Below are 21097 nucleotides of genomic sequence, written 5' to 3'. Positions count from 1 at the left end.
CCATTTTCTAAATCTTTTCATTTCTGAAAATGGGTAAAAAGTACCCGATGATTTGACGTACAAGCTTTTTACCCATTATTGGGTAAAGACGTTTTACCCATTTTATGAGTTTACCTAGTTTACTTCGAAATGGGTACTTTTTCACCCATTAATGGGTACTTGCCAGTCACAGTGTATATCCAACAGACATGCATGAAACACTTTGCTCACAAGTTCAGTATCACAAAAAAAATCAAAAAATTGCTAGTGAACTTGTATTTCTTTTCACGCAAGCTAGCAACTTGAAAGAAGTCTTGTTTACAAAGATAGACAGCTATGTTCAATGTTTGGAATGTTTCATGAAATATTTTATACCTTTACACGATCTATAATACGAACATGTATGACGAATGTCGCTCCATTTATGTTCATAATATATAACAGAAACTGAGAACCTTGTAGTTATAAATGTCAAGATCCCGTCCTCAGTAATCTGGCTGCTGTGTTTTGCAATTGATAATCTTTAATTAATCCCTTTCAATATAATGCATTCACAACCTTCTCAGTATCGTTGTTTCAATAATTAGCAATCTTATTCACAGTGGTTCATTTGAAAATGTAATTTCCATCCAGCTTGTATCATTCCCATCCAGCCAATGGCAACGACCCATCTGTACCAACTAGTAGTAGCTAGCGTACCACTGCAGCGCTCCCCAGATTCCCTTGCCGAGTATCCAACATTTAATTTCCATTTCCCATTACAACTCAGGAAAAACAATATCTCGTTAGTTTCCCTTTAGTACACTTCTCAACGTGTACCGTTCGTCCCTGGTGATGGTGGTGGTGGTGGTTGTGGTGGTGATACTCAGAGAGAGCGTCGAGCACGTTTCGAATGTGAACTACCAATGAGCATGGTCATTAGACTGATTCAATATTTTGATATTTTTGCACCACAAAATTGAGTTTCGATTATCCTTCCGCAACTAGAACCCATTTTGATAAAATTATTCTTTGTCCAAATTGTGATATATTTTTTTCTCAGTCTAGTCTCTCCGTTGATTGAATTAATAATCAATAATGTATCATAAATCAATCATTCGCTTACGTGAGAAGTAGAGGAGTATTTTCCCTACCTGTTCATTATGTTGGTTTGCCTTTGAGGACTTCGGTTCGCGAGAAAATGGCCTCACAAGGTTTGTTTACAAAATTAAGTAAAGGCCATTTCAATTGTTGGTCTTGAAGTTGCCGTTTGACAACTATTCCCATGGCTTACTATGATAATTTCAACTTATTTCGTATCAAGCATTTGCCAACTAACAAATATGGTTGCAGGGCCTGTAAAAGCTGTTATGCAGCTAAAAAATGGGGAGGGGGTGATTATCAGCAATACCAAGATATGATTATAAGCAAGGTGGCCTGTGAATTTTCATTTTGTAATGACCAGTTTATCACGGTTATCCTGGTTTAAATTTGAAAAAATCCTAGTTATTAAAATAACAAGAAAATGTATCCAAATGCAAATTCTCGAAGTGGTTTGTGGGAAATTATTATCTGCACAGCAAAAAATAAATTTTAATATTTCATCCAAGAGGATGCACTTCAATCATGTCGAAAATCTCATGTAAGTTCTATGACCACAAAAATAAACAAATGCAGTAAAAGCAGCGTAATATCAGTTCATGCACTATATTAATGATAATTTTGCCCTTTTTGGCAATATTTTTGACACGATGAAGTGCTTCCACTTTGATGTGATACCAAAATTATTTTTTTACTGTGTGTAGATTTTTTTAGGAAGTAACTATGTCTTAAAGTAGATCGAATATTTCATCTAAATGTTGTAATAATATTTTGATTAACTATGGGTAGCTATGGAAACGCATTATTAAAATTATAAAATGGTCCATTAACCCTAGAAAAATGCTCCATAAACCTCTTGAACTTCGTAGCTACTCAGATTTACGTTTTTTAGTCAGAGAAGCAGACCGACGAGTAAGCGCCTAGCATCAACTTCCAGAAGAAGATTCTTTTATAACCTTTAAACTCTTAAATGTGTAACGGCAAATTAATAATGTTTGAAAAATCATAACTCAATAATTTATCGACAGATTTTAAGCCTTTTGATACCGCATACATTTTTCAAGTGGTGCCAATAGATTTGAAATTTGTCAATAAATAGCTGAGCAATGATTTTTCAAACAAGTTTGCCATTACAAAATGTTACCGGAAGCATCGTGTTCGGAGTGTTATGAAGCATATGCTGGATGCATTTCCTTTAGAAGCTGTGGAATCTTCCTAAGAAGGTTCTTTAGAAGCGTGCTCTTAATTCGTGAAATGTTATGGTTTTGACATATTTCAAAACTAATAAAGCTCGATGAGAAGAAGAGAATAAAATGATTTTGCGAATAAAGCGAGAGCTACACTAATGTCAGCATTGACCGATGGGTTCGTCGAAATGCCTGAAACGAAGCTTTTCCATACATTTCAGAGTAGAGTGGAACAGACTGAGCGAACGCCAAAAACGAGTTCTCATTGATGCAAGCAAGTATAAATTGTCGCAAAATTTGTTATCTGCCGTGTTTTATTTCATATAACTTTTTGTATAATGCAATTCAATATTTTGCTAATGACTTTTCGTTGATAAGCATCACCGAATTGCTTATATTTCAGAAGTAGTCCGCGGGCCGCATAAAAGCATGCGGCGGGCCGCGTGTTGAGCATCACTACATACATACATTTATTTGTACAACATCACATTTAAGATAAGACATAATCAACAATAGTACGCCACAATACTCGGTTTGCGGCTGCTGCTCTCCATCCTCGGTCATGCCCAATGCTCGCTAGATCACGCTCTACCTGGTCCGTCCATCGTGCTCTCTGCACTCTACGCCTTCTTGTGCCAACCGGATCAGTAGCGAACACCAACTTTGCAGGGTTGTTGTCCGGCATTCTTGCAACATGCCCTGCCCACCGCATCCTTCCGGCTTTGGCCACCTTCTGGATGCTGGGTTCGCCGTAGAGTGCAGCGAGCTCGTGGTTCATTCTTCGCCGCCACTCACCGTTCTCCTGCACATCGCCGAAGATCGTCCTTATCACACGTCGCTCGAAAACGCCGAGTGCTTGCAGGTCCTCCTCGAGCATAGTCCATGTCTCGTGTCCAGAGAGGACCACCGGTCTTATTAGCGTTCTGTACATGGTACATTTGGTGCGGGAGTGAATCTTTTTTGACCGTAGTTTCTTCTGGAGCCCGTAGTAGGCAAGACTTCCACTGATGATGCACCTTCGTATTTCACGACTCACATTGTCAGCCGTCAGTAAGGATCCAAGGTAAACAAGTTCCTCCACTACCTCGAAAGTATCCCCGTTTATCGTGACATTACTTCCTGTCCGTGACGAATCCGGTCATGTTCGGTTCCGCCTACTAGCATGTACTTTGTTTTTGACGCACTCACCACCAGTCCTACCTTTGCTGCTTTGTGTTTCAGGTGGGTATATAGTTCTGCCACCGTTCCAAATGTTCTTGCAATAATGTCCATGTCGTCCGCAAAGCACACAAATTGACCGGATTTCGTGAAAATCGTATCCCGGCTGTTGAGCCCGACTCGTCGCATTACACCTTCTAGAGCGATGTTGAAGAGTAGGCATGAGAGTCCGTCACCTTGTCGCAGTCCCCGGCGAGATTCGAATCAACTGGATAGTTCACCCGAAACCCTTACGCAGTTTTGCACACCGTCCATCGTTGCTTTGATCAGTCTGATCAGCTTCCCAGGAAAGCCGTTCTCGTCCATAAACAAATGATCCGTTGGGACCTGGTATTCACGCCATTTCTGGAGGATTTGCCGTACGGTGAAGATCTGGTCCGTTGTCGACCGGCCGTCGATGAAGCCGGCTTGATAACTTCCCACGAACTCGGTCATTTTAGGTGATAGACGACGGAAGATGATCTGGGATAGCACTTTGTAGGCGGCATTCAAAATGGCGATCGCTCTGAAGTTCACACATTCCAAATGGTCGCCTTTCTTGTGCATGGGGCAGATTACCCCCTCCTTCCACTCCTCCGGTAACTGTTCTGTTTCCCAGATCCTGACTATCATCCGGTGCAGGCAGGTGGCCAACTTTTCTGGGCCCATCTTGATGAGTTCGGCTGCGATACCATCCTTACCAGCTGTTTTTGAGCTGCTGAATGGCATCCTTAACTTCCTTCTGTGTGCGAGTTGTGTCAGTTCCGTTCTCTGCTTCACTGACGTAGTCGTTTCCTTCATTGCGCTGGTCTCCCGTGCCTACGTTCTCCTCGCCATTCAGGTGCGCATCGAAGTGCTGCTTCTACCTTTCAATCACCTCACTTCCGACCGTCAAGAGGCTCCCGTCCTTATCTTTGCACATTTCGGCCCGCGGCACGAAGCCGTTGCGGGATGCGTTGAGCTTCTGGTAGAACTTCCGTGTTTCTTGGGAACGGAACAGCAGTTCCATTTCCTCGCACTCCGCTTCTTCCAGGCGGCGTTTTTTCTCCAGAAAGATCTGGCGGGTTCCATGCTGCAGCATTACCGCCCGCGCTGCGTTCTTCACCATCAAATTCGCTCTGCACTCCTCGTCGAACCATTCATTCCGTCGACTTCTTTCCACGTTCCCGATGGTGCTCTCGGCTGCGTCGGTGATGGCTGCTTTTACTGTACTCCAGCAGTCCTCTAGAGGGGGCACATCGAGCTCACCCTCCTCTGGAAACGCTGCCTCGAGATTCTTCGCGTAAGCTAAGGCGACATCCGGTTGCTTCAGTCGCTCTAGGTTGTACCGTGGTGTACATTGTTGATGACGGAAAGTTTTGGGCGCACTTTGACCATCACCAGATAGTGGTCAGAGTCGATGTTAGCGCCACGATAGGTCCTGACGTCGATAATGTCGGAGAAGTGCCGTCCATCAATCAGAACGTGGTCGATTTGCGATTCCGTCTGCTGTGGTGATCTCCAGGTGTAACGATAGGGGAGGCTGTGTTGGAAGAAGGTTCTACGTATGGCCATGTTATTGGAGGCGACGAAATCGATGAGTCGTAGGCCGTTCCCGTTCGTCAGCTGGTGGGCGCTGAACTTTCCAATCGTCGGTCTGAATCCTCCTCCTGGCCTACCTGAGCGTTTAGGTCTCCTATGATGATCTTGACGTCGTGGCTTGGGCAGCGATCGTACTCGCGGTCGAGCTGCGCGTAAAATGCGTCCTTGTCATCATCAGTGCTTCCGGAGTGAGGGCTGTGCACGTTGATTATGCTAAAGTCGAAGAATCGGCCCTTGATCCTCAACCTGCACATTTTTTCGTCTATCGGCCACCAACCGATCACGCGCTTCTGCATTTCGCCCATCACGATGAAAGCTGTGCCCAGGTCGCGTGTGTTGCCGCAACTCTGGTAGATGGTATGATTACCTCTAAACGTCCAGCACACCTCCTGCAGCGCTACGATGCCGAATCCGCGGTCCTTCAGTAGATTGGCGAGTATTCGGGTGCTCCCGATGAAATTGAGAGATCGACAGTTCCACGTGCCGAGTTTCCAATCACAAGTCCTATTTCGTCGCTGGGGTCGTTGCCGTTCGTCTCGGTTCGTATTCCTCTGTTGCTGATTTTCCGTTGCAATGCTTTTTTTACGGCTGGCTCGCAGGGCCTGACACAAACCCCCTATCTTTCCGGAGGACCAGGGTGCACAGTTGTGCTTAGAGTCCTTCACTGGCACTCGGACGTAGATCAGCCGCTCCTAACATGGGGAACAGACGCTGTTGTGAGCCGCTCCTCCTGGAGAACAGACGCTCAGGCTTGCCGAAGCAAACTCCCCTTCCCTGTCAGCCTATGACCAAAGTTCCCACCGGGGTTGGCTACCCGATCTTCCCTAAGGTTGCTCACAGATCCCGGCCGGTACCACGGAGAGGTAGGGATAAGAGTTGCTGGGAAGAGGCTAGTGATCTCAATGGGATCTGTATTGTGCATTACCCAGCATTAACCAACCAAGTTGAGCATCACTGTACTAAGCATTTAGTAGCCTTAATTTTTTTATGCTTTTCGGTGCGGAATAATTGGTTCGAATTTATTACTCAGATGTTAATGCTTTTGGATAAGGGTTTATTCATAAACCAGGACGGGGGGAGTGTGAGTGTCCGCGGTCCATGCAAATTTGAAAAAAAAATTTTTGGACGATTGCTTACGGGGGAGCACGGGTTGTCTAAAACCTCCCAAAATATGTCTACGTATTTTATAAACAGCACCTAATCTGATAATTTCTTCCCGAAAGATCACTCATTTCTTCCTCCATATTCTAGGAATTTTAATTTTTAGCATGTTAGAACTTTCTCAATCGGTTTTTGTATATTGTTTTAAATTCTGCTGAGACTAGACCATTGAATGATCATTTTGAGGAAATGTTAGGGATCATTAAAGAGAATTGGGACATTGATATTCAATCCTTAATTATTTTTCAAATAAAATACACAATATCCTAATAAGCAAATCCAAACACATAAAGGAACCAACGATACAGATAAAACGGTTGCTACGACTACCATAACAAACTCGCTCTGTAACATAGCTCGATCACTCCAGAAGGAAAAATGATATATCGCTTGCCTGCTTTGTTGCAATATACACGGATGAGGACATAGCTTGATCTGAATCGAGAAAAGACATAACAAAAAAAATCCCATTAACACACGTGTATCATCTTCGGCTTTACTTCGTGAAGCAGCCTGCCAACAATTTTCTCGTTTCCTTCTACTCGGGGCGAGCTGTGTCGCACGGGCTGCTTGTCATGAAAAAAAAAGAAAGAAGATTATATCATTATTGCTTTCCACTTCTGACATAGCGTTATCATTCGGTTCGTTGATCGCTTGTCATTTTGTCATTTGGATATATTTTTAATTCCTTGATCCTAATATAATAAAGGCTTCCAACCACATTTTCACGCATAACATCTTGAAATATAATGTTACCTTGCATACTTATCTTAAAATGTTCTTTAAATTTAATTTATTAAATTCTGGGATTGAAATCAATAGATTGTAATGTGCTAGTGCGGTGTTACTCCCAGCACTGATGAGACCCCCGTCTCCAAGCCTCAGGGTCGGCACACGCTCGTGATTATTCCGCGAACCAAGAAAACACTCAAAGTTCACTTAAGATAAACTCCCACTTTATTCGTTTTGACGACACTCACTTCACGGACGGTCTCACACTTCCTTAGGTGTCTACTCCTACCTTGTGCTAGCACTACTCTTCTTTGTCTTCGGGGCCCCTTCACCTGCCACTGCCGTCGTCGTTCCTCTCCTTCCTCTGGTACCGCATCACCTTCTTGGGCCAGGGGTGGACGCCTCTACCTGTCCCGTGCGCCCCTCGAGTATGGTGACGGACTCGGGGTTTCAACGAACCACAAGGGTAAGTGGACTTGCCTGGATTGGTGGCGCACACTGTAGCTGAGGGATCAGATTCTGGAACTGCGATTCGGACACACTATCGGCGATTGGCGTGGTCGACTCCGGAAAATTCGTTGAGTTCACTGGCGTTACGGTAAAACCGCGAGGTCCTGGCTGTCCAATGGTATGTGGCAGCTTCCTCTACAACTTCTTCAACTTCAACTTCCAACTTAGCTCACTTTAGCACTTTAGCTTTAGTTTTCACCTTCAAACTATTAACGCTATCAAACGCTATGTGACCGTAGTCTATAATGATCACCAGGCTTCTGACTGTGCCTCTTGGTGGACGATGACCCCGAACCGTGACCGTTGAACCGTCGTACGTGCCACGAATTCTCCACGCAATGACCCGATTACGCCACCCCTATGGACGTCCCTTCATAACTACACACAGCGTGCTCTGGTGGTGGCTAGTGGCATTGTTCTACAGTTTATAGGGAAGTGTCTCCTACTGGCTGCGTTCGTGAGGATTCTGGGACGTTTTACCTTTTACGAACATTTAAACATTTTCTTAGAATTTAATAACTAAATATACGAAAACTACACGCGATTAATCTCACCAATCTTGGACGCAACGCTTACACTTGTTACAAGATTTAACTCGTTTTACTAATTTTTACTGTTCGAATTATTGAAATTTTAATTCTAATAATTAGAGCATTAAAGATTGCCAAACTAGTTGAATCTATTGGTTACAATTGTGAATGTATTGAAAATACTAAATCATCATATTCCTTCATAGAAGCGAATTTTGTTACCTTTATTTCAGGTAAATGGGGTGTTGCATCAGAAACCAATTAAATCAACATATTAAACTTATGCCTGATAGGTCTAGCCAATAATTTCATCAAAATCATCCTATTTTTGGCTCTTACACCCGAATTGGTAGCATTAAATATGTCAAGAAGCCATTTTTTCCCTTGATTTGTCTCCCGTCGATCTTGATTTCCGTACTGAGTACCAACGCTACCGGCGTCAGAGAGGCAGCTTCCATATCTGGAGCCTACCTATTGATACATCAACTCATGGACCCGAGACCAACGGCTTTACTTCCCTTCCGAAGGAAGGAGTGATCAGAGATTTTATGCCTCAGAAAATCCCAACGACGCCGACTGGAATTGAACCCAGGCCTTTTTGAGTGAGTGATTATTTCCATTTAATTCAAATTAGAATTTTACGTTCATGACAGATATGACTTACGACTACAATGTGCAGTGGGAATGACACTGATGAAGACTGAACATTACAGTCGAAATACGTATCTGTCATGGACGCAAAATACTGAATGGAATACAATTGATATAATCGCCCTTTCTGTTTGCTCTTATGAGTATTCCACTAACAATCCAATTTATAACTTTCATGAATTTTAGTTTTAAGAAAACGGCTCTGTAAAGAAAAAAAATTGAACCAGTTCAATGGCCATACCCAGATTCCGGCAACGTTAAAGCTCACTTCTTCTATCCACAGTTTAGTCCTTCCACTTCTACACACTCCCGAGCTGGAGATGGCAAACCACAGACCAACCGAAAAGTAGCACACTCGAATACACGGCACTGTAATCCGTGAAGTTTTCCCCGAACGAACGGCAGACGACGACGACGACGACAACGAGAACAGGATGATACTTATTCGCCGGCTTTTTGTGATTAAAAGTAGAAAAACCTCCCCCTCAAAGATCATACGGGAAAGCTTTTGTACAACTGGCTATTCAAAAGACCATTCCCTCCTGCGATCCCTGACCTTCGAAATGCTCGTTTCGTCCGTTTACTATTATCCTTTAATCCTCAGACGGGCGAATGCCGGTTTGTTTGCTCATGTGCCGCAATTCCGAGGGAACCAGAAAAGGCGGAATCGCAATATGTGACTTTTTGTGGGTCACGGGGTTACACCATTTCGCCGATATGTTAACGGTTCCTTTCCAGCCGTCCGTTTTCTGCTAAATTTAATACTTGACGAGATGCAGCGAGATTTGCACTGTTCCCGTCCGAAAAAAATAAAATACTACAGGATGATTACAGGGTTGATAATCTTAATGATAATGTAAATTCCTTCCGGGCAGGACACACCAACCCGAACGGGACGTCCATCAGTTCTCACTTATGACCCAGCGAAGAGCAAACAAAAGCTCCGTCGGAGAACATGGCAATCAACCGCGATGTCGGCCGTATTTTCACTCTTTGTCGGAAAGCAATCATTCTTGGTCAAATTGACTTTTTGGTGCCTTGCAAAATTACATACTTTACTGGTCGTTGTTCACTGGGTTGGGCGCATCAGCGTTTTCAACCATGGCGCAAATCAACGAACTCGCACCAAGATGTGAAGCGCCTAAAGGTGAGCTTCGCCTGATCATCAGGATGGATTTAGTCGTTCAGTTATTACTGTGGGAATGTATCATACTCGAAAATCGGCTATTTATGCCGTCTCGAGAAACATTTTTGAAAGTCCGCTGGACTATATTACCCCAAAAATGCATGGTAGGCGAAATCATGAAGATTCCTTACAGGCCATTTTTTTTGGTAAAAAAAATGCTTCTACAGCTGACGGTGGCACCTTTTGTCACCCTCTGGGTTCATCCATGCCGAAGTCGTTGGAATTTTCTAAGGTGAAAAATCTCTAGTCAAATCCCGTGTGTTGATGGGTTCAATATGTAAGGTCAAATATCATATCCTACACACTTAGATTATTTTACCGAAATCTGTAAAATTTTACCGAAATCTCAACAGCTGAACGTTCGGTAAACAATTTTACAGTTTTCCTGTAATTTTTTACAGATATCTGTGAAAAATTCACAGATATTTGTGAAAAATTACAGGAAATCTGCGAAACTGTTTACCGAACGTTCAGCTGTTGAGATTTCGGTAAAATTTTACAGATTTCTGTAAAAATTTCTAAGTGTGTAGGCTTGGGAAAATAACCAAGAAAACCAAAATATTTCAGAATTCAATTATATTTTCAACTGAGCTTTCGGTAAATCTTGAATTTAGATCTCATTTGTCAATAAGTCCTTGACTCTTTAGTAAAGAAAATAAAAGAAAAGAACAATCTGTTGTTAGATGGACCGTAGTAACACAAACAAATTGGTTATAGAAAATTTATCCAAATTTAATAATATTAGTTGTTGTGAAGTAAGAACCTGTATGATTTTATTAAATGTTAGTAAGAACGGATTTAAATTAATTGTATTATAATGTTTCTGAAAAGAAATTAACTCCCTGGATAGTGTTTGTACTAGATAAGGAACATTCCACTGTCAGCAACAGAAATTGAGTGGTCCCGAAGTGCTCAAGAATAACCGGAGTAGCCGACCATGCATGTAGAGCAGAGAATATGTTGGGTTAAGATCTAATTTCCAGCACACTACGCATAACTGCTTAATTTATTTACCCTTGCATATGTACTTTCGGATTTTATAAAGAGCCACAAATTGTTTACATTTTGTAAACAAAATTTAGCAAAAATTAACACTGCTTCTAGATTTCAAATTCGTCATACGGTTTTCAATTTCGGCCGAACACATTGTAACAATTTAGGAACTTCAGCATACTGATGAAGGCAGAAAAAATTGATTTGCTATAGGAGTGCTACTTTTGCTTTTTTTGTATGGATGAAAATATTTATATTATGCGCGCTTATAAACGCTGATTAAAAGTAAATTGGTATGCCCCTCGCATGCCGCTAGCACGCATCTTGTGCTGGGAATCGAAAATCTTTGACAGTGGTTTGTTTGCTCTTCTACAGGGAACAACTGGTGCAAGTTTGATCAAAGTAGTCGATCACATTCAGAAATAACATCAAATGGAACTCGAAAGAAGAAAAAATATTGTGCACAAACACCTGGAAAATCCGGAGTGTCCGGTTTCAATCCGGCTAAAGTGCTGAAGATGCCGAGAACAACAGTTTGTCTAGTGCTCAAAACCTACAAGGAAACCCTGAGTGTGGAAAGGAATCAGCGGACCTACGAAAAAACTGAAACCAAGGATTGTCAGCTGCGCTGCAAGGCGTTTAAGTTGCGTTAAGGCCAATCCTGGTCTTTCAATCCGAGATGTGGCCATAAGGTACAACGCTAACTTTCAAACGGTGCGGATATCCTTGCCAGTGAAGGATAAAAGTCGTATAAAGCCAGTAAACATCCGAACCGGCACATGAAGCGGAATTTCGTGGCCATAAAGCGGACAAGGCTCTTTTACGGTCGTGTTTTTACGAAACACAAGGGCTGCACTTTGATCGATGACAAAGCATACGTCAAACTCAATTTTAAGCAGCTTCCCGGTCAAAAGTTTCACATCGCGACTGGACGTGGGGATGTGCCGGGAAGATTCAAGTTCATGTTTGCCGACAAGTTCACGAAGAACGCCATGATTTGGCAAGCGACTTGCAGTTGTAGCCTGAAAACATCCTCGACGATGACATCGCAAGTTTACATCGAAGAATGCTTGAAAAAGCGTGTATTGCCGTCAGTCCGCATCGTGCTCTCTTGCCGTGCGGATCTATTTGCTTTTTGCTTAAGGAAGTGTTACTACTACCTAAAGCTACAACAAATTTAAACAGCACTTTTCAGTGCTCAACCTGTAAAAATTTTCTACCTTGTTCAACTCCTCTTATTCCTCTTCGATCCTTGTTTGGACCCTACCCGAGGTAATCCTTCTTGGATATCGATTTGGAAAATTCCTCTTCGATCCTTCAGATTCTTATAGTAATCTGCTTGGAAGTCGATTTGGATAAAAAATTTACTGCCGCCATGGCGCCTAAACGCAAAAGAAAGGGGCAAACTCTTGACCCCCCTTCTGAAGAAATTAATTTGAGTAATCAATTTGATTTGCTCACGGATGATGAGAATGATCCATCATCCAAGAAAAATTCTAGTAAACTTTCCCGGCTTAATGCCAAGAAGGAAAAGATTCCCCCTATTGTGATAACCACTTCCGATTTCCATGCTCTTCGCATGGAACTTTTGAATTTCGTGAAAGTTAAGTTTTCACTACAAATTGGACGTCGGGGTGAATGCCGTGTATTGGCTGAAACCTTGGACGGATTTAAATGTCTTCTCAAGTATCTTACTGAGAAGAAGCACAAATTTTTTACTTACGACACCAAAACTGAACGCGTGTTCAAGGTTGTCATGAAAGGACTGCCCAGTGGTGAATCCCTGGATCAGATCAAAGATGAACTGGCAAAATTACTTGGAGTTGTGCCACTCCAAGTAATCAAAATGAAAATGAAATCCCGTCCTGGCGATTCGCGCAACGGGTTTCTAATGATTTTTATTTAGTTCACTTCAAGTCTAGTGAACTAAACAACCTTAAGGCCTTAGAAAAAGCTAGCCTTATGCTCCATGTCCGAGTGAAGTGGGAACACTTCAGGAAGACTGGAGGAAATTTCCAAAACCTCACTCAGTGCCGTAAGTGCCAGGGATGGGGTCACGGAACTAAAAATTGCTACATGCCAGCTAAATGCATGAATTGTGGTGATTCCTCTCACGCAAAGGACGACTGTCCTGTGAAGGAAGATCCTAAGAAATTTAAATGTTCAAATTGTGGTGAAAACCACAAATCCAATTTTTGGGAATGTAAGACTCGCAAAGCGATCCTACAATCTCGTTCTAACCGACAGGTAGGAAACGCTCCACGTTTCCGACCAGGTACAAATTCCTCTGCTGTTAACAACGGTCAGCGAGGAACAAATTCTACATTCGTACCCGTAGGTACAAATATCACCCCTGCTTCAAATGTTTCATCTGTACCTACTCCCCTCACTGCTAACAATGTTCAGCGAGTTAATGGAGCTACCTATGCTGCTATTGCAGTGGGTAGAAATCAAAATACTAACCAACGTTCTAACGGAAATTTTGACAATTTTGACTTAGGAAGCATTACTGCCCCTAAAATGGATTTTTTTAAAGAAATCATTAATTGACATGATTTCTGATATGCTTAAATCTAACTCCATGTTTGATGCTATTCAAACTGGAGTAAAATTTGCAAATAATATTGTCATGACTTTAAAATTCAGTAATGGATTTTAAAGCATTAAATATTGTAAATTGGAATGCTCGATCTCTTAAAGATAATGAAGACGAGCTATTTAACTTTATGCGAGTTCATAACGTGCATATTGCCGTTATAACTGAAACGTTCCTTAAACCTGACCATAAGGTTAAGAAGGACGCAAATTACTTGATTTATAGAAATGATCGTCTTGATGGACCCTGTGGTGGCGTTGCCATCATTATTCATAGACGAATCAAACATAAAATTCTTTCTTCATTTGAAACCAAAGTTTTTGAAACTTTGGGAGTTTCTGTTGAAACAAAATTTGGACAACTTACGTTTATAGCTGCCTATTTGCCATTCCAATGTGTAGGCCAGCAAAAGAATTTTCTCAAGGGTGACCTCCAGAAACTTACCCGTCATAGGTCTAAATTCTTCATTATTGGTGATTTTAATGCAAAACACCGCTCATGGAATAATGCTCAAAGCAATTCCAATGGTAATATTCTGTTTGATGATTGTTCTGCAGGTTATTACACTATTCAATATCCAAACAGCCCAACATGCTTTTCTTCTGCAAGAAATCCCTCCACTATTGATTTGGTCTTAACTGATTCATGTCAACTTTGTAGCCAATTGGTTACCCATGCTGACTTCGGTTCTGATCACCTTCCAGTAACTTTTGAAATATCCCAAGAAATAATTTGTAATCCCAACAGCTCTACTTTCAATTACCATAGAGCTGATTGGGAGCAGTATCGAACATTTATGGAATATAACTTCGATCCAAACATTCCTTTGCAAACCAAAGATGAAATTAATTATGCTCTTGAATCTCTGACTACTTCTATAGTTGCAGCAAGAGCTGCCTCAGTACCAAAATGCGAGGTTAAATTCGATTGAATTATAATAGACGATGATCTTCAGCTCTTGATCCGTCTTAAAAATGTCCGTAGGAGACAATTTCAAAGAACACGCGATCCTGCCATGAAAGTTATCTGGCGGGATTTGCAAAAACAAATTAAAAAGCGATTCTCTGCCCTGAGGAACAAAACTTTTGAAAATAATGTTTCTAAATTAGACCCGAGTTCCAAACCCTTTTGGAAACTCACAAAAATTTTGAAAAAACCTCAAAAGCCAATTCCAGCGCTTAAAGAAGGTGGTAAAATTTTGATAACAAATTTGGAAAAAGCTCAGAAACTTGCTAAGCAATTCGAGAGTTCCCATAATTTCAGTTTGGGTCTTACTAGTCCTATTGAGAATCAGGTTGCTCGGGATTTTCGGAATATTTTCTCTCGGGAAAATATTTTTGATGATTCCTGGGGGACTGATTTGGACGAAGTAAGGTCTATAACTAAAAAATTTCAAAATATGAAAGCTCCAGGTGATGATGGAATTTTCTATATCCTCATCAAAAAACTCCCAGAGAGTACCTTAACAGATGTTTCCATTTGGCATACTTTCCTGATAAATGGAAAAATGCAAAAGTTGTTCCAATTTTGAAGCCGGATAAAAATCCAGCTGAAGCTTCTAGCTACCGTCCAATAAGTTTGCTTTCTTCAATAAGTAAACTTTTTGAAAAAATAATTTTGAATAGAATGATGCTTCACATCAATACGAACTCAATTTTTGCAGATGAGCAGTTTGGATTTCGCCATGGGCATTCAACTACTCATCAACTCTTGAGAGTTACCAATTTAATTCGTTCAAACAAATCTGAAGGCCACTCAACTGGAGTTGCTCTTCTAGACATAGAAAAAGCATTCGAAAGTGTTTGGCATGAAGGTTTGATTGCTAAATTGAAAAAGTTTAATTTTCCACTTTACATTATGAAATTAGTTCAAAATTATTTAACTGACAGAACTCTGCAGGTAAATTATCAAAATTCCAAATCTAATCGACTACCTGTTAGAGCAGGAGTTCCTCAGGGTAGCATTCTTGGGCCTATATTGTATAACATTTTCACTTCGGACCTCCCTGATTTGCCTCAGGGTTGCAACAAATCTTTGTTCGCTGATGACACAGGCATTTCCGCTAAAGGAAGAAGTCTTCGTGTTATTTGCAGCAGACTGCAGAAAAGTTTAGATATTTTCTCTTCTTATTTACAAAAATGGAAGATTTCTCCCAACGCTTCCAAAACTCAACTTATAATATTTCCACATAAGCCCAGGGCTTCCTTTTTGAAACCTAGAAGTAGTCACATAGTCACTATGAACGGAGTTCCAATTTCCTGGTCAAACCAAGTGAAATATCTTGGATTAATACTTGACCAAAAATTAACTTTTAAAGATCACATTGAGGGCATTCAAGCCAAATGTAACAAATATATTAAATGTTTGTATCCTCTTATAAACAGGAAATCCAAACTTTGCCTGACGAATAAACTTCTAATATTTAAACAAGTTTTTAGACCGGCCATGCTTTACGCTGTGCCAATATGGTCTAGTTGTTGCACTACCAGGAAAAAAGCACTTCAAAGGATTCAGAACAAAATTCTGAAGATGATTTTTAAGTTGCCTCCCTGGTACAGTACAACCGAAGTACATAGAATTTCGAATGTTGAGACTTTAGCACAAATGTCCAACAAAATAATTAATAATTTCCGGCAAAAATCGTTACAATCCTCAATTGCAACGATTAATTCCCTTTATACTTAGATAAGATTTAGTTTTAGTTATTTAGTTTTAAGCTATCAATTGTTATACTGACATGCAGGTTTAAAAAACCTGTTTAAAATACTGAATTGCCAAGACAGGAACAATGTAAAAACACTTAGATATATATCATAACAATTAAGGCTGGTAAGTTACTGTAGTAACTGGAGCACCTAGGTTAAAAATGAAATGTAATTTATTTTAAATTTGGAACAAATAAAGAGTTAAAAAAAAATAAAAAAAAAAAAAAGCGTGTATTTCCGTTCATCCGCAAGCATAGGGGCAAAGTCATCTTTTGACCCAATATGGCCAGCTGTCACTACTTCAAGGTCGTTCTGGAGTGGTATGCTACCAACAAGATCGATTTTGTCCCCAAGCTAACGAATCCTCTGAATTGCCCGGGATTTTAACCAATCTAAAAACACTGGGCAATTTCAAAGCAGCGACTTCGACGAAGTGGCGGGGCAGTCAAGGAAATCCAGCAAATGCGGGCAAAATGGAATAAATACGCTGATTCCGTGCCCGTTTCCACTGTGCGGGCGATGATGGGCTCCATCAAGAGGAAGGTTCGAGATTTCGTTCGAACTGGAGAAATCTAACCCTCTAATGCTGTAACTTTGAAGTTTCATAAAAGTACTGTAAAGCAACCATCAATTGACTTTTTAAACTTATTGAATCATGAATTCCAGGTCTTTATGTGCGTACCACTTTACTTTTAGTCAGCCTTTAGACTTTGTATTGCAGTTTTTGAACTGAAGTATCGTACCAAATGTGTTCGATCTCGTCGAAATCATTGATATATAAAATGTTTTCTGCTCTATATGACGACAATAGGCTCTCATGCCGAAATACTGTAAGAACCATTTTTTCTAATGTTCAACCAATGGCAGGCCGACGAGCCATTAGAACAAAAAATCCTCGTATGTATTGTAGGGTTGATTTTCTAGTACCGATATACCGGTACTGGCATATGAAAATACCGATATTTTCGGTACTGGTCATTAGAAAATACTAGAACTAATTTAATTTTTTGATTTTCAAGTCCTGCACTGTGGGAAGTTTAAAGATCTTCAAGGGAAACTTTTGAGAAGTTCAGGGCATTTTCATGAACTTAAAAAAAAATCACGAGCAAATCAATAGAGAACTTCATGCCAGTTGCATCAACTTCAAGCATTTTACAAGAACTTCAAGTAATTTTCTGGTTTGTTTAAAGATCTAAAAAAAATTGTTAGAGAGCATCGGGAAAGTTTTAAAACATCTGAAAAAAAGATTTGAAACATTTGGGAAATATTCTTAAACTTCAGATATTTTTTATACGAAAGTTAGAAGATGCTGAGAGGTAAGCACATATCATCGGTAAGAGACGTGTGTGTGAGAAAATTTGCGAAAAAATCTGAGGGCACCGGTGGGATTCGAACCCACAATTCCCATGCAGTACACGGGTGCATTGCCAATTACACTAGTTTACAAAACAACATAAAAAGTGTGAACTTTAGTGGTTGACCAACGTTTCTAATGCAAAATCCTACGCTGAATTCAATGCCGTGGTCAGAAAAAATTAAAGTAGAGCCATTTTTGAGATATACAAAAATTTTGATTTTTTGAATTTTGGACAAAATTACGATTACTAAAATGTCAATATCTTGAGACTAGTGCACCAATTTTAAATCTTTTTTAGGAAAATGAAGCTAAATAAATTTGCTATCGTTCACTAGAATATTATGTATTAATTAAAAATTTAATTTTGAAGTCGTTTAGAAATTTACAGCATATTTTTTTATTTTTCCTGCGAATTTTCCATAAAAATCTTGTTTTAATCAACATTTTCAATGGGATAAAAAGATTAAAAAAATCATTCCATAATTTATTCTTAAAGTCCGGAGAAAATGAGCCTTTAATGGATGAAATCGGTTGGAAATTGTCGAAGTTATGAGCATTTTTGTAAAACACTTAAAAATGTTGCTGAAATACAACAGCTTTAGAGTTCCTTTTCTTGGTGTCATTGTAAGCATCCAAATCGCATGTAAAGTTTTCATGGGAGATTCTTTTCTCTACATATCAATTTGATTAAGGCATATCAGGATTTAAAACCGAGTTGATACAAAAGAAATTTATTTAGGTTTTATTAAAAATGATTGAGAATCGAATGACTTTGTCTTCGATGTTTTGAACTTGTTTCTCGAATCAGAAACCAACAATAGTCACCCATCATTGCTTCATCTCAAAACCCTTGGTAACGACGTTCCATCATCTTCATTTGTTGGTGAAAACGTTCGCCGTGCTTATCACTCTCGTCACCAAGATTTTCCGGGAAAAAATCCATGTGAGAATGTAGGAAATGTATCTTCACCTGTGTTCAGGGAAATAAAAGGATTTGAAATTAATTATATGTAACAAACACAATATTTTTGATTTATACCTATTTTCTCATAATTTTTGAGCAATTCATCGACGGCTTCCTCATAATCTGGGCTTCTGAAATTTCCTAAAAAGGTTATGACAACACGCTGGAACGATTTCCACGCTTCTTCCTCATCTGGTGTCAAAACTGTATTGAATGCGGAATCATTGAGCAGTTTTTTGATCTATGAGCCAACAAATACACCTTCCTTTATCTTTGCGTCAGATAAATTTGGAAATACTGATTTCAAGTACTGGAATGCCGGCCCTTCTTTTTGCAACGCTTTGACGAAATTTTTGAATAGCCCAAGTTTTATATGTAGTGGTGGAAGTATTATGCGTTCTTTTACCACAAGAGGATCATTTTTAACGTTGTCTTTACCAATTGTGAAATTATCCCGTTTTGGCCAATCTTTTCGGACGTAGTGTTCCTTACGAGCTCGACTGTCCCACTTACACAAAAAACACATATATTTTGTGTATCCCTGTTGCAATCCAGTCAACATGGCAACCACTTTAAGATCGGAACAAATTTTCCAATTGTGTTGATTGTAATTTATCAAATTGAGCAATAGAGCCATTGATTCATACGTTTCCTTCATATTAACGGCATGAGCTAATGGAATAGAAGGTTTCTCATTCCCTTGATGCAGTAAAACGGCTCAACTTGCTGCTATCTATGAATAAACGCCATTCAGCTGGATCATATGGCTCACCAAACTCTTCAAACAAGCCGTTTACGTCATGGCAAAAACATGCCTTGTCCTTTGTAGAATAATATTTGTCAAATTTCTTGTGATGATTCCTGTGACAAGAAATTTTGACCTCCTTGCTCAGCATGTTGTCTTCTTTCAAGCGTGATGCCAGCAATTCGGATTTCTCCTTCGATAAGTCGAGATCTCGCACCAAATCATTAAATTCGGATTGTGTAAATAGTTTTGGGTTTCTTTCCAATTCCACCTCGAAGTCTTCCTCGCATTCCTCCTTGAATTCCTCCTCACTTTTTGTAACGGTCGATTCAACAGAGGGCGCTCGTTTCCGCTTTGGATAAACAGGATACGGGACCGAACTTGAATGTGGAACAGGTTTTGTCATAGAAGCCACTTGTGGATACTCAACTGTTTTGTGACGTCCTTGTTGCTTAACTTTTGTCAAGCAGAAATAACAATCCGTTGCATGACAAAACGGTCGACGCCATATGGTGGGCATGTCAAAGGACAAATAGCGACTGACAGATAACAAATAAGTGAGTTAGTAAGTAAGACATTAACACTTATCAAAAATAGATGAAGTAAGATAATGCGTGACAGCTGGTAGTGTTAGTGAAATGCACCGTATGCGTACACGTCCGCAGAAAGGCTTACTGGAAGTGGTGCATGAAACTAGGAGCGGGACAACGGCCAATCTTGGAACATTAAATTTCCATGATTTTACAAAAAAATTCATAACTTCGACAATTTCCAACCGATTTCATCCATTAAAGGCTCATTTTCTCTAATTTTTAATGGACTTTAAGAATAAATTATGGAATGATTTTTTTAATCTTTTTATCCCATTAAAAATGTTGATTAAAACAAAATTTTTATGGAAAATTCGCAGGAAAAATAAAAAAAAATGCTGTAAATTTTTAAATGATTTCAAAGTTAAATTTTTAATTAAGACATAATATTCTAGTGAACGATAGAAAATTTATTTAGCTTCACTTTCATAAAAAAAAGACTTAAAATTGGTGCACTAGTTCCAAAGATATTGACATTTTAGTAATCGTACTTTTGTCTAAAATTCAAAAAATCAAAATTTTTGTGCATCTCAAAAATGGCTCTACTTTAATTTTTTCTGACCACGGCATTGAATTCAGCGTAGGATTTTGCATTGGAAATGATCATCACCTTACCGAGTTCAAAAATGCTGTAAACTAGTGTTATGCAACGGTGGACCTATGGTCTACGGATGTATTTGGCAACCATTCAGCATCGGTTGATATGAACAAACACAGCTCTTATGTGTTCTACATCACACATGTTGGATAAGGGATGTCCAATGCAGTAAATATGAATAAAGCAACTCAGATATTATTTTAAAAAGTTCAGTGCCGTTCGATTAAATATTGTGAAAACAACAAAAACTTCTGGTAAATTTCAAGAACTTTAGGATAGTTTCATTATTTCCAGGAAAATAGCGGAAATTAAAGGATAGTTCAAAGAACTTCAGAGAAGTGCAATGAACTTAAGAAAAAAATTGGAAGCTTTACAGGAGTTTACCGGTTGATTAGAGAGAGCTTCAGAGAAGCTTTGTGAATATCAGGAAATATTAGAGATCTTCAGGCCAGATTCCATTCACTTTACAAATTTACAAAAAACTTCTGTAAAATTTTGGGGACTTCTGAAAACTTCTGGAATATTTTGGGAACTTCAAGAGAACTCAAAGAACTTCAATGTGGTTCCATTTGCTTAAATAAAAATCAGGGATATCCAAAGAATTTTAGTAATATATAGAGAACTTAAAAAAAATAGTGGATACTGCAAAGAAGCTTCAAGTACCTCCGAGAAGCTAGTTCAAATGGTATCCAATAAATTCAGAACAGTTGCATGAGCTGCACAGGAACATCAAAAGAACCCTCTAGAAGTTCCGA

Source organism: Ochlerotatus camptorhynchus, unplaced genomic scaffold (genome assembly GCF_037179485.1).
Source record: "Ochlerotatus camptorhynchus isolate MF236.1 unplaced genomic scaffold, CSIRO-AGI_Acam_v1.1 ptg000132l, whole genome shotgun sequence".
Classification (NCBI taxonomy): domain Eukaryota; kingdom Metazoa; phylum Arthropoda; class Insecta; order Diptera; family Culicidae; genus Ochlerotatus; species Ochlerotatus camptorhynchus.
This window is presented reverse-complemented; position numbering follows the sequence as displayed.